We start from the raw sequence: 13081 nt of genomic DNA, 5'->3' as shown, positions 1-13081 counted from the left end.
TGATTATTCTTACTTAACCATGGTTATGTGATGGTATGCTCTATGTTGAGTGTGTTTATATTATTGATTACTATTTTCAATGTCTTTGTGGGATAGGGGGATTTATGCTATGAGATGTCTGACTTAACCATTTTGGGATAGGGGGATTTATGCCCATTGAGAACCGATGGTTATTGTGAATTATCTTTTGATGCTTTCTAGTCACTTGTATAGCACTGAGGTGATTTTATTATGATCTATGATTTGTGACTTCATGAGCTTAGGGTAGGTAATCTATATGTAATGTTGGGAAGTGGCTTGTAATGGGGGTCGGGGCCTTAAGTGGTTCCCAGGGTAACCCATTGCAAGTTGTTTAATAAGTGAAAACATTACACTAAATGAAAATAAAATGAACCTAATAAGAGTCTTTGTATGTTCTCTCCCATGCCTCAAGTGCTAGTATAGACTAGGATGGGAGTAGAGAGAATGCTTGGTTGTGACCTTGCATCCGTTGTATGCCTTATCAGTATGAGAGGATACTAGTGGCCGCATATAGATCACTAGGGGGCTGGGGTCCTCAGAGATTTCCAGAGTAACTCTAGCATGATTTGTGCGATGACACTTGCCCACTTACATAGTAGGTTTCCCACATGTCTTGTGTGCCTTTGGGTATAGATGTTGATTTATCTTGGAACCCCTTGAGTTAGAATACTTTTAGGATTTCATGGACTTAGAGAGTACTTTTGGTATGTGATTTGATATCCTATTTGGGACTTGAGACTATCTCCTCAGTGCAATGAGAGTGGGCCATTTAGGTTCTACATGGTTGGGTGGTATTACTTTTTACTCTTACCATTGAGATCCGTCCATAGTCACCATGGCTAGAGCATTCCTTGTCTGCATTTCATTTCATTCTATCTATGTATCATTATGATGGATGGTTATATTTTATGATGGATGTCTATATTTTTTATGATGGATGGATGTATCATGTATAGTGTATCTATTCATTTATTGTATTTTACTTTGTATCATAGATCCAAGGAGGATGATGTATTTCTATTTCTACATATGTATATTCTTTTAAGCCTTTCATACCCTAGGACATGTATGGTGGATGATTGAGCATTCTAAATTTCATTTGCAAAGAGGCATTTGGAGCAAATGTATACTATTTATTGGACATTTAAATTTTCATTATTCTTCCATATGGATATGGTATTTTATGGACTTATTTTTAATTAAATTTATATGTGATTCAATGTGTTGGGATCCTTAAGAAATGTAACCTATTATGTATGCTTTTAATTGATTGTATGTTATTGCTTCTACTACTATGTGTTTGATGTGAATAATTTATCTGTCTTGTTTCAAAAAAAAATGTTGGAAAACTTAGTAAAAATTTAGGTCATTTCTTTTGGATCCCTTGGTGGGGCATTACATTTGGTATCAGAGCTTGAGTTTCTACATTAGGAGCTTTGGGTACATTGGAACACCACTAGTTGTTAACTAGTTGAACAAAAACAAAACTTAAAATTGTTATTTATATCCTTTTCAAACTGAAACTTGATCTAGTTGAATTGAAACTTAAAATTTTAGTTATATATTTTCAACTTGAACACTTAGTTTTCAAAACTCAAATTATACGTAAACCTAAAAATAGGCAAAATTGAAAATTGAAACTTATCATATTTTCAAAACATGTATCTTTCATCTATGCTTAAAGGTAGTATGCCTTTGTTTGTCTTTGTGAGCATTATGTTGTTCTTGCTTAATGTTTTAGGGGATCTATTTTAGTTTTTTTTTTAAACGATAAATGTTGTATCAATGTGATTTTCAGTTTATTATTAAACCAGAATCATATTGCTCTAAGCGATTAAATTGGTACGTTTTGTGGTTATTATAACACATTGTTATCTCAGATATTATTGTTGTAGTGTTCTTAGTAGAGTCATATCCTCCTACAGGGGGGAAGGGTTCAATGGGACCCACACAATGAGTTCTTTAGTTTTACCACTCTTGTAGGCTTCCAGGAGTAAGCCTAAGTTTAGGGGGGTGGATGTAGTGCTTGCCCCTACTTTGCATTTTTTTTTCATTACTGAACGCATTTAGGCCAGTTTTATGTTTGATGATTAGTAGCATTATTTTGAGATTATTAGATATTGTTTCAAATTCAGTTGATATATGATGAAATTACTTGGTACTCTATACTTCATGTATGCGTGATGATTATTACAATGTTTTAAGTTATTGATGATGATTAGTTTGATGATTTATTGTATGTGTTTTCTTATGGATACTTACCCCATACTACATGTGTATTGTTCACGTGCATGTTTTCTTTATGTATGGCATTTTTGATGTGGTTAAGGAAGGGAGTTGTAGTCATTTGCTAGTCAAGATCTACACGATGCACCACTTCTTCCATTGCTTGTGTAGCTTAGAATATTGTGTTTGTACATGCGTGAATTTTATGTAGATTGCAAGTCTCAGGTATTGACTTCCCTAAATTAATAGGATGAGCGCACCCTATTGCATTATTTCAATGGTAAGAGAGGGAAGATAAATTCTTAAGTCTAAATCCTAAACCTCTAAGCCATTGTCCTAGAAAATTAGGACAAGTATTTGAGTTGTGTACTATTCGAATGCGTCAGATGATGTTAATTCATGATTATAACCCTTTAGTTTGATTTTGTATGTGTTTTTCTATGATGAGTTTTCATATTATATTTTATGGCTCTTTGGTGAATTTTCTATTAATTAAGTCTAGTTAAAAGATTAAATTAATGATTTAATTTAATAAAAAAATATTATGTTATTTTAATATTTAACTATATTTAATTAATTAGAAAATTAATTAAATAAAAAGAATTAAATTTGAAGATAAAAGTTATAAGTATAAATTTAGAATGTGATAATATTTATTTAATTTAATAATATTTTTAGATTTCATTTTTATTAAATGCTAAATAATATTATTATTTAAGTTAATAAATGCTTATCAAATTTAACATTCAAAAATAATTTTAAAAGTTGGAAAAGAAATTAATTTATTAGAAGTTTCATGATTGCATGATATATGCATGAGATTAAATTTAATAGATTAATCTAAAAGAAGTCAAGTGAAAATTAAATAAAGTAATTTAACAATTTAATAAACATGCATGGAAAGGATAAAAAGAAAGATAAAGAAAAGTTAATTTAGAGTTGAAGTTTGGTGAGCAAGGAGTTCTCTTGAGTGAATGGACAATTAGTGCCTTGATTTTAGGAAAGAAATACTTATCACAATTTGGGGGTTCATTTTTGAGGGACCGCAAATTTTTTAGAAAGAAGAAATTTTTGGAAGGGAGAAGGTTCTAAGAGGAGGAATTTTCTCTACAGTTTTCTGGGGTATAGCGATTAGCGTTAGTGTCCAAGTAGACGCTTGTGATTTTCACATGTTTTAATACACTCTTTTCTTTCTTGTCTTCATCGTGTCCATTAAATGGATGTCTAGATAATTCTTGTGATGAATGTATCATATTATGATTTTTTGGTATGTCTATTAATTCTTCTATGCATGGGAAGTTTTAAATGATCATTATAATCTTTCTCTCCATAGATTTTTAAATTTGGAAAAAAGAAAGGGGAGGGGTTTTCCAATAAATTGGAAGATTTCATTTGAAAAATTTGACTGATTAGTCATGTTATATCTATTAGATCAAAGCTAAGATTTTGTTAAAGGTGGGGGGGGGTATTAAATAAATTCTATAACATAAATTAATTTATATAGAATTATATTGAATAATGATAAAACATTTTTGTTAAAAAATGTTATTATTAAAAAAAATTAAAATATATATTTTATAAATTTAGGAAGGGAGGGGATTACCCTATGCCCCCTTCTACTGCCGCATGCGGCGAGTACCTACCATCACAGGTACTGCGATGACAAAGGTACTCTGTTTCCTGTCACCACAAGTCCTGCGACAATAGGGTACTGCGATGGGCCGCGACCATTTATATAAGCTAGTGGGCTATATGTTATGCCTGACCACTACTTCAGTTTTACTGCATTTTAAGACTTTGTGATTATAAGTTCTTTTCAGATGATTATGTTTCTATTTCAGAATTACTTTATTTTAAGCTTTGATAGAGACATTTATGAATCTAACAAACTTATGATGTGGTTAGAATTAATGCCTCATGTTTCTAGTTTTAATGATATTGTTGTGTATTGTCTTCAGGTAGAATATGAATGGAGAACATTTCTGAAAATCTTTTAACGTAGCTCAGATTTTATGGTTATCGCTTTCATATTTTGTTGTACATCAACATAATGTTATGATTATCATGTTTATATTTTGTGCATCAGTATTAATGATAATACGCTGCTTATTGATATTTGCAGAACTTAGGTATTTTCCTAATACTCTTTTCACATGTTATATATATATATATATATATATATATATATATATATATATATATATATATATATTTATACATATGTGTGTTGTATATTAAAAGGTCTATATATATATATATATATATATATATATATATATATATATATATATATATATGCATTAAGTTTATGTTTTAAATCAATTGCTATTAATATATATGGGGTTTAAACCTACGGTGGTTATTAGGTATGTGTTTTGCATATCATATTTTCAAAAAAAAAAAAAAGTTTTCTAATCTAAAACCCTAAATGGGTCTTGATGCTTTGAATGAGGTATTATGTTGAAGTTTAATAGCCAAACATATATGGCGGTGGCAAGATGATTTCCATCTGTACTCGTCATTGTAAAAGTGGTTCAGTTGCATTTAATGCTCATTTAAGAGGAATTATTACATTGAATTAGTCAGCCATTTTTGTATGCGTATGTTTGAGTTCTTGTTGTGTTTGGGCCGAGAATTTGGCCACATTTCTCTGTATGTTTTGCATCTATGATGCTTATTGCTAAAATTTAGCATCATGGAAGATTTGGTCAATAGGGCTTTCATGCTTATGAAGCCATACATTGTTGGAATTCAGAGTATCATTCATTATCAGAGTTTTCAGTTTTGGAAGTCTGGTTTTGATTTGGGGTTTTGGCAGCGAATTTGGTTGCTGGGCATCGTTTTGAGTTTTCATCTTCTGAAATTTGGAGGTAGGGGGCATTTTCTTACCTATTCCTTTACTATTTTGGGTGTTAGTTTTGCTTGAAGAATTGTAGAGGCTATAGTATTTTTTTTATAATATGCTTGTCGATACCCAGGTATGGGTGTAAGTAGGGTTGGGCATAAGTGTCGAGACCTGTTTATATCCATATTTGGATATGGGTTACATATATACATCTTTGTTTTGTGTATTTCTATTTGCTTTGGGGTTTAGATGGTTTCTATACTCTATTTTATTAAACTGTGGTCACTTGGGTATTTCAACTTCATGTATATTATTTTCATTCTGCCATTTAAATAGCTTGCAACATAGATCGTAGTTATGTTATGAATTGAGCTATAGTTTTGGCTTGGATATTTGTAAAAACAGTTTGTGCAATTACTTGTGTCGGTTGTTTGCATAAACATAAGTGTTATCGAGTCAAATCCATATGGAATTGTGCTTTTGTTTTTATGAATCTGCATGGACCATAGGTATAGTTATATTATCAAATAACTTTTATGAAGATAGCGCTCTGTCATTATTATACTGTATGTTTGTGTTTGTAGGTGTGAAGCCCAAATTCAACTTTTGAAATATGGATATGGGTGCATTTTTAGTTTGACCATTGTATATGATTTAAAAATAGAGGAATTAGAAGTCATATTTGGTGTTAGAGATGTTTGAATTTGAAAACATTGAGGATGGTTGAACAACTAAGTGAAACCGTGACAGACATAATGTCAAACGGTTGGTATGAAACATAGACAATGTAGCATTAGCGATTATCAGTTTTATGTGAATAAGTTTTATATGTTGTCGATGGCTATTTATTGTTGAAGTGTTATGTGGTTTGTATCCTTAACAATAGTATAATGAAATTTTGTAATAAATGGAAATTATATAGTTTTTTGTTGTGTGACGCTCTATCAAATAGATATGAGGATAGTTTGGGCCATGTGGTAATTTCGAGCAACATTATAGTTTGTTTTCTTTTATAAATATAGAAGTTATTTTCAATAAATAGTTTTGAATTTATATATAGTTGTGTTTAAGTTGTTTGAAAGGATATGATGACTATTGTGAATAGTAATCAAGAGCAATCTTATGTGAATGTTAATATGAAACTCATTATAAACAGAGGAAACATAGAGATGGCTTAATTTGGTTATTATAATATGAGGAAGATTGAGTTATAACTACTTGTTGTTTTGAGATATTATCCACAATTGAATATGATACCATTTTAAGAAAAAAAAAAAATAGAGGCACTGACAGTTGCTGTTATTTCTATATTAATGTGGATATTTTATGAAGAGTTAGTATATGCTCTGTAGTATTGATGAATTACATCCTTATTACTTTTGATTATTGACATGACGAAAGTTACTATAAATTTTATGAATCACATTTTATATTGAACTCTAATATTATGTTTCATATGTTGATGTGAATATAATTGAATGGTGGTTTTTGTTATACAATAGTATAACTGCAATAGACACTTGAATATTAACAACTTTGTTAATGATCATTCGTTAAAGTAATGGATGTATTTAGTTTCTATTATGTTAAATTTAGAGTATGAAGTGTTTTTATAGCATTTAAGGATCATTCGAAGATAAGATGTTTTGAAACAACATTCTTTTATTATAAAGATATATGTTTCTGTTCATAATTAAGATGTAAGTTGTTTTCAAGTATTGAAACAGAATATGATATTTGTTTAATGATATATTATTTATAAAAAAAAAAAAACAAGAGTATCATGCGCATTTTGATTTGTTGTCTTGGTCAGTTTGAAGTTAAGTATAGCTGGTTAGGTTAGCAGGGAATAGAATGTATAATATGAAGATTTTGTAAGTATCGTTGAGCTGAGCTATAGTTCAATTGTATTTACGTGATCTTGATAATATAGGTTTTATTTCTGTTGCTATAATTATCTATATTTACCTTTGAACTTGGCAGAATAAGATGTGTTTCAGATGGATTAAAGGATGTAGTATCATGTTGAAAAACTGATTTATATATGTTGCATGTACATTCTTAGTATATCTATTTGATGTGAATTTTAGGAATAGCTGTGATGAACATATATTGGGGTGGCTGAATTTGGTTTATCCGATTAAGTTAATTAATTCAGTGATAACTTAAAATTGTATTGGGTGGGTTAATTACATATTAAAGATAATTGGCCTTACCTATGACTTAAACCGATATGGTTAAGTACGGAGAACAAGGCATATCTCTATTCTGTCATTGACAAGTATAATAGAGATTACCGTTATGTGTTGACTATGGGCATATCATACATGGATGCAGAATCTTAGTGCCATAACGATGACACCTCAGTATATATATGGTTCATTTATGGGTTATTCTTAGTGCGAGTTTAATTTTGCATTGTTAAGTAAATGTTTACTTCTTGCATATTAATTTGAAACTGCACTATGTTAAGTGGTTCAAATATCTGCATTATGGTTTATATATGTTTATTCTAACATGTATGCAGGTGGATTACACTTTTTAACTTAGTGTGTACTGAGCCCCTTTGTTGTGTTGTATTGCATTTTTGTATGTTTTCCAGGTGCTTCGAGATTGTTTAGCAAGTAACCAAAGATGACTGTTGAAGTTACTTTTGAAACAACATTTAGGGTTCCTATGTTGGACATAGGTGTTTACAAATGATGTTGTACTACATTATTGTACTGAACTCGATATGTATTAAGCATCTTTATGAAAACTTATTTGGATGATATTATATTTCTTATTGAGGTTTTTAGATTGAGAATTATTCAATCTATGTATTTGTACTTGTTTTAAGACGTTTTAGAAAAATATTGTTGATTTTATGGTATTTGTTCTTTGTTTTCTTATCTTTCGGTTATGCTTAGTTGAGCATTACACTATAAATGTGCTTTCATTTTTTTTTTCTTTTTAAATTTTAAATTTTTTAAAAACCAGTTTATTTAAAGTTTTAAATATTATTTATTATAATTTTTTTTTAATATTATTTTTATTAATAAAATTTATTAAAAGGTTTTAATTTATAATAATTAATTAAATGTTATTTAATTAGTTATTAATTAATTTAAAATAAATTTATAATAATTAATTAAATGTTGTTTAAATAGATATTAGTTATTTAAAATAAATTTAATTTAATTTATAATGAGATTTAGTTAGTAAGATAGGATACCTATTTAAATTTGTTGAAGGTTATTTAAATTTTGACTTTAGTAAAGCAATAATTATTTTATCAAAAATCAATGAGGAACTTACCTTAGCAAATTTAAACAAATATATAATTTACCCTTAGGGTATTTTAGGAAATTAATTTCAAAAAATATATTGGGGTAAATCCTTATTTTTATTCAAACAAATATAGGGTTAACTATACGATAAAAAAGAGAATCTTCTTACTTGAAAACATACTCTGAAACAAAAACTAAAACCTTATATTCAACTTAACTATGTGATTTCAAACAAACCAAAACATGAAACTTGCATCTTGTTTCCTATGTGATCTCTATGTTTGGGGTTTGGGGTTGACTAGATTGTTGACTAGTCCTAGGATGTCTACCAGAGGCTTGAGAGTTTTTTTTTTGTGAGTGTGATATTATGTTGACTCGATCTTGATTATTCTTACTTAACCATGGTTTTGTGTTAGTATGCTCTATGTTGAGTGTGTTTATATTATTTATTACTATTTTCAGTGTCTTTGTGGGATATCGAGATTTATGCTATGAGATATTTGACTTAATCATTTTGAGTCGTTGATCAGTATTATTGGAATACCTTCCAGTTGCTCATTGAGAACCGATGGGTATTGTGAATTATCTTTTGATGCTTTCTAGTCACTTGTATAGGACTAATGTGATTTTACTATGACCTATGATTTGTGATTTCATGAGCTTAGGGTAGGTGATCTATATGTAATGTCAGGAAGTGGCTTGCAATAGGGGCCTAGGCCCTAAGTGGTTCCTAGGGTAACCCATTGTAAGTTGTTTAATAAGTGATAACATTACACTAAATGGGAATAAAATGAACCTAATAAGAGTCTTTGTATGTTCTCACCCATGCCTCAAGTGCTAGTATAGACTAGGATGGGAGTAGAGAGAACACTTGGTTGCGACCTTGCATTTGTAGTATGCCTTGTCAATATCAGAGGATACTAGTGGCCACATATGGATCACTAGGGGGCCAAGGTCCTAAGAGATTTCTAGGGTAACTCACACTTGCCCAGTTACATAGTAGGTTTCCTATGTGTCTTTTGTACTTATTGGTATAGATGTTGATTTATGTTGGAGCCCCTTGAGTTAGAATACTTTTAGGATTTCTTGGACTTAGAGAGTACTTTTGATATGTGATTTGATGTCTTTTTTGGGACTTGAGACTATCTCCTCAGTGTGGTGGAAGTGGGCCATTTAGGTTCCACATGGTTAGGTGGTATTGTAGTTTACTCTTACCATTGAGATCCATCCATAGTCACTGTGGCTGGAGCATTCCTTGTTTGCATTTCATTTCATTTTATCTATGTATCATTATGATGGATGGTTATATTTTATGATGGATGTCTATATCTTTTATGATGGATGGATGTATCATGTATGGTGGATAGTTTCATTTATTTTACTGTACTTTGTATCATGGATCCAAGGAGAATGATGTATTTTTATTTCTACATATGTATATTCATTTAAGCCTTTTGTACCCTATGACATGTATAGTGGATTATTGAGCATTTTGAATTTCATTTGCCAAGAAGCATTCAGGACAAGTGTATATTATTTATTGGACATTGGAATTTTCATTATTCTTTCATATGGATATGGTATTTGATGGACTTAGTGTTAATTAAATTTATATGTGATTCAACGTGTTAGGATCCTTAAGAAATGTAACCTATTATGTATGCTTTTAGTTGATTGTATGTTATTTTTTCTACTACTATGTGTTTGATGTGAATGATTTATCTGTCTTGTTTCAAAAAAAAAAATGTTGGTAAACTTAGTATAAATTTAGTTTATTTCTTTTGGATCCCTTGGTGGGGCATTACAAAGTCTAAGAATGTAATCCTATTGATATATATATATTACCTCATATTGTTTCAATCGTAAGGGTATCAATTGAATACGTTTCGACCAAAACCCCACTTGCCACATTAGCATGGAAACACACCATGTATGTATGGCCGATGGGGTTATGGCTGAAACCCTTTCAGCCATAACATGTTAGGTCATAACCCTCCAAGATATCCATAATGGTGACATGGGTTTGTGAAAATGTTAGACATTACAGTGTAATATCTCTCATGCTCATCTCACTAGAGAATTTTTAACTTATATCATTTTGATCAAAATAAAAATAAAGATAAGTATAAAGGAATCTAGAATGTGTATGGTAAAGGATGAAATCAAATCTATCTTCAAATTTTCATTAGGTAAGACCCCAAAGTTCAAAATCCTAAAAAAATGCAATACAATTTATGTTCTAAAGATAATAAAGTTTGATTTGATAACAAAGGTTTATGTGCTTAAATTGGACATCAACATCTTATCTAGATATGAGAGAGTAGGTATAGTTTCTTAATTGAGTAAATATATATACATGTTACAAATAATGCTTCAATTGATACTAGATATGATCTCATAGTAGTAATGCCAAGGTAAGACAAATGATAATATAAAATTAAATTTTTGGGTATTTTGTACTTCTAAATATGGTTACAATTTTAAAGAGGGGAAAAGTTTAAAATGAGATATACATCCCAAAATATGGAAGCTCATTCTAGAATAGGACAACAAATATAAAACTTCCATAATAGTAAAGAGACAATTTGGTGAATCTTACAATAAGATAACTTAACCCCGTTCTACTACAAACATAATGGATGAATTAAATATCACACATTGATACTTGATTCCTAGGATAATAGTGCTAAATAGTCAAAATCAACTTATGTTTTTCCAATCTCAAATCTTTCCTTGGTGTGTGATGTTTAAGGGTGGCCCAAACTTAAAACATAATTTAGACAATGTATTAGGCACAAACTACTCAAGGAATAAAGATACATGGGAATCCCACAAATGGAACCCTATCATAAACTTAGAAATCAAATATATCACAAGGAGGGGCATATCAATTGTTAGAGAAGAGATTTGACTCCACTAATAATTTTAAATACAAGATACAAGGCAAGAAACTCAAGCATAAATAGAGACCAAAATAGATTTCCATGAATTTGACCAACAACATGAATGGAATCTTCAAGAGAAGGAAAACATAAAAGTTGGAGGACAACATACAGAGTCTATAAGATAAATATCATCATACATGATTTTAATTTAATAAATTACATACTCATTTAAAGGCTTCCTATATGTATGCAATAATCTTAGACAATACAGTGCAACATCTATCTTGGTCATCAAACCAGAGAATTTTGAATTTATCATTTTGGTCAGAAGAAAAATAAAGATAAGTGTGAAGGAGGATGGAGTGTGTATGAAGGATGAAATCAAATCTATCTTCAAATTTTCATTAGGTAAGACTCCAAAGTCCAAAATCCTCAAAAAAATAAACCATACAATTTATTTACTAAAGATAGTAGAGTTTGATTTTATAATAAAGGTTCTCATGCTTAAGTTAGACATCAACACAACTCCATTATGTGTTTTATTTAGACATCAGAGAGTAGGTTAGTTTCTTTATTGAGTAAATACTTACACATGTTATGGATAATGCTTCAATACTCTATAAGATTTCATAGTAGTAATGTCAAGGTAAGACAAACAATAATATAAAATTAATTTTTTAAAGTATTTTTCACTTATAAATATGACATGCAAATTAGAAGATGAATATCAGAAATGATGAAGAATAATATTTAGGTGTATAATTATTATTAGTCCTAACCTTCTAAAGGTAGGGACTATAGTTTTCACTCTTATGTGAAAATATAATAATAATATTCTTAGAATATGATCCTTTCATTAGTGTTTATTAAAATCAAATTTTAAATTTCTCATTGGGTGGAGTTTAGTTTCTAGGAAATCTTTTCCATAGAAAATTCAAAAATTAGGTAGAAAAAGGAAGAAATTTGATATGTGTTGGCAAGTGGTAGCAATAGAATTTAACATGTGGCATTTAAAATCCTCTTCATGTGCATCATTTAAGGTTTTCCACTTTATATAAATGCACCTCATCAAGGAAAATCTCTGTCATTTCACCAAGGAGTTCAACATTAGCTTCAAATTCAATGTCCTGGAATTGAAGGAATTTGGAACCCTAACTATCCCCATGTTGCACATACCATAAGGAGAGGTTGTGGTAGTCAACATGGTCCTCAACATGCACCATCTAATGTTAATTTTCATCCCAGGACTCCTTCGCTACAATTATGAAAGAGATTTCCCCTAAAGCTAGGGTAGTTCTAGATGACAAGATGTGCACCTCTTCCTCATCCTTCATCCAACAATTCCTAGAAGTGCTTCAGTTCTAATCATTTATCTTTGATTCCCTTGATGCCATCAACAACACAAACATGGAAGTTGTGTATAAGATTGAGAATTTCCTTTTGGCACCCAAGATTGAGAACCTTGTGGTCTTGGGTTTGACTCCCACTAAAGTAGCTCATGTTAAGATTCCACCTTGTCGGAGCATTTTTTGTGGTGGGAGGCCTAACTCCTGTATCATTCAAAAATTTCATGGAGACCCAAGAAAATTATTTGATACAACATCTCCTTGGCTACAACTTTGATGTTGTTAGAAACGAATTGCTACTAAGGCTTGCATGGTATGAAAAAACCCTCATTTACGCCTCTCTTTGGAGGAGTTGATCACTTTTTTTTACCATTATTATGATAATTAAAAAGTGTGTCATTAGCTTAGCTTAGATAGGTGTCACTGTCATCGTAGCAGTAGCCATGACCACATGCACACACCAAGCTTTACTAGTAGAAAAATAATAGG

This window comes from Cupressus sempervirens, chromosome 2, assembly GCF_028749045.1.
Source record: "Cupressus sempervirens isolate cs-2001-9-10 chromosome 2, ASM2874904v1, whole genome shotgun sequence".
Taxonomy (NCBI): domain Eukaryota; kingdom Viridiplantae; phylum Streptophyta; class Pinopsida; order Cupressales; family Cupressaceae; genus Cupressus; species Cupressus sempervirens.
The sequence above is the reverse complement of the archived record's forward strand: the minus strand, read 5'-3'. Positions refer to the sequence as shown.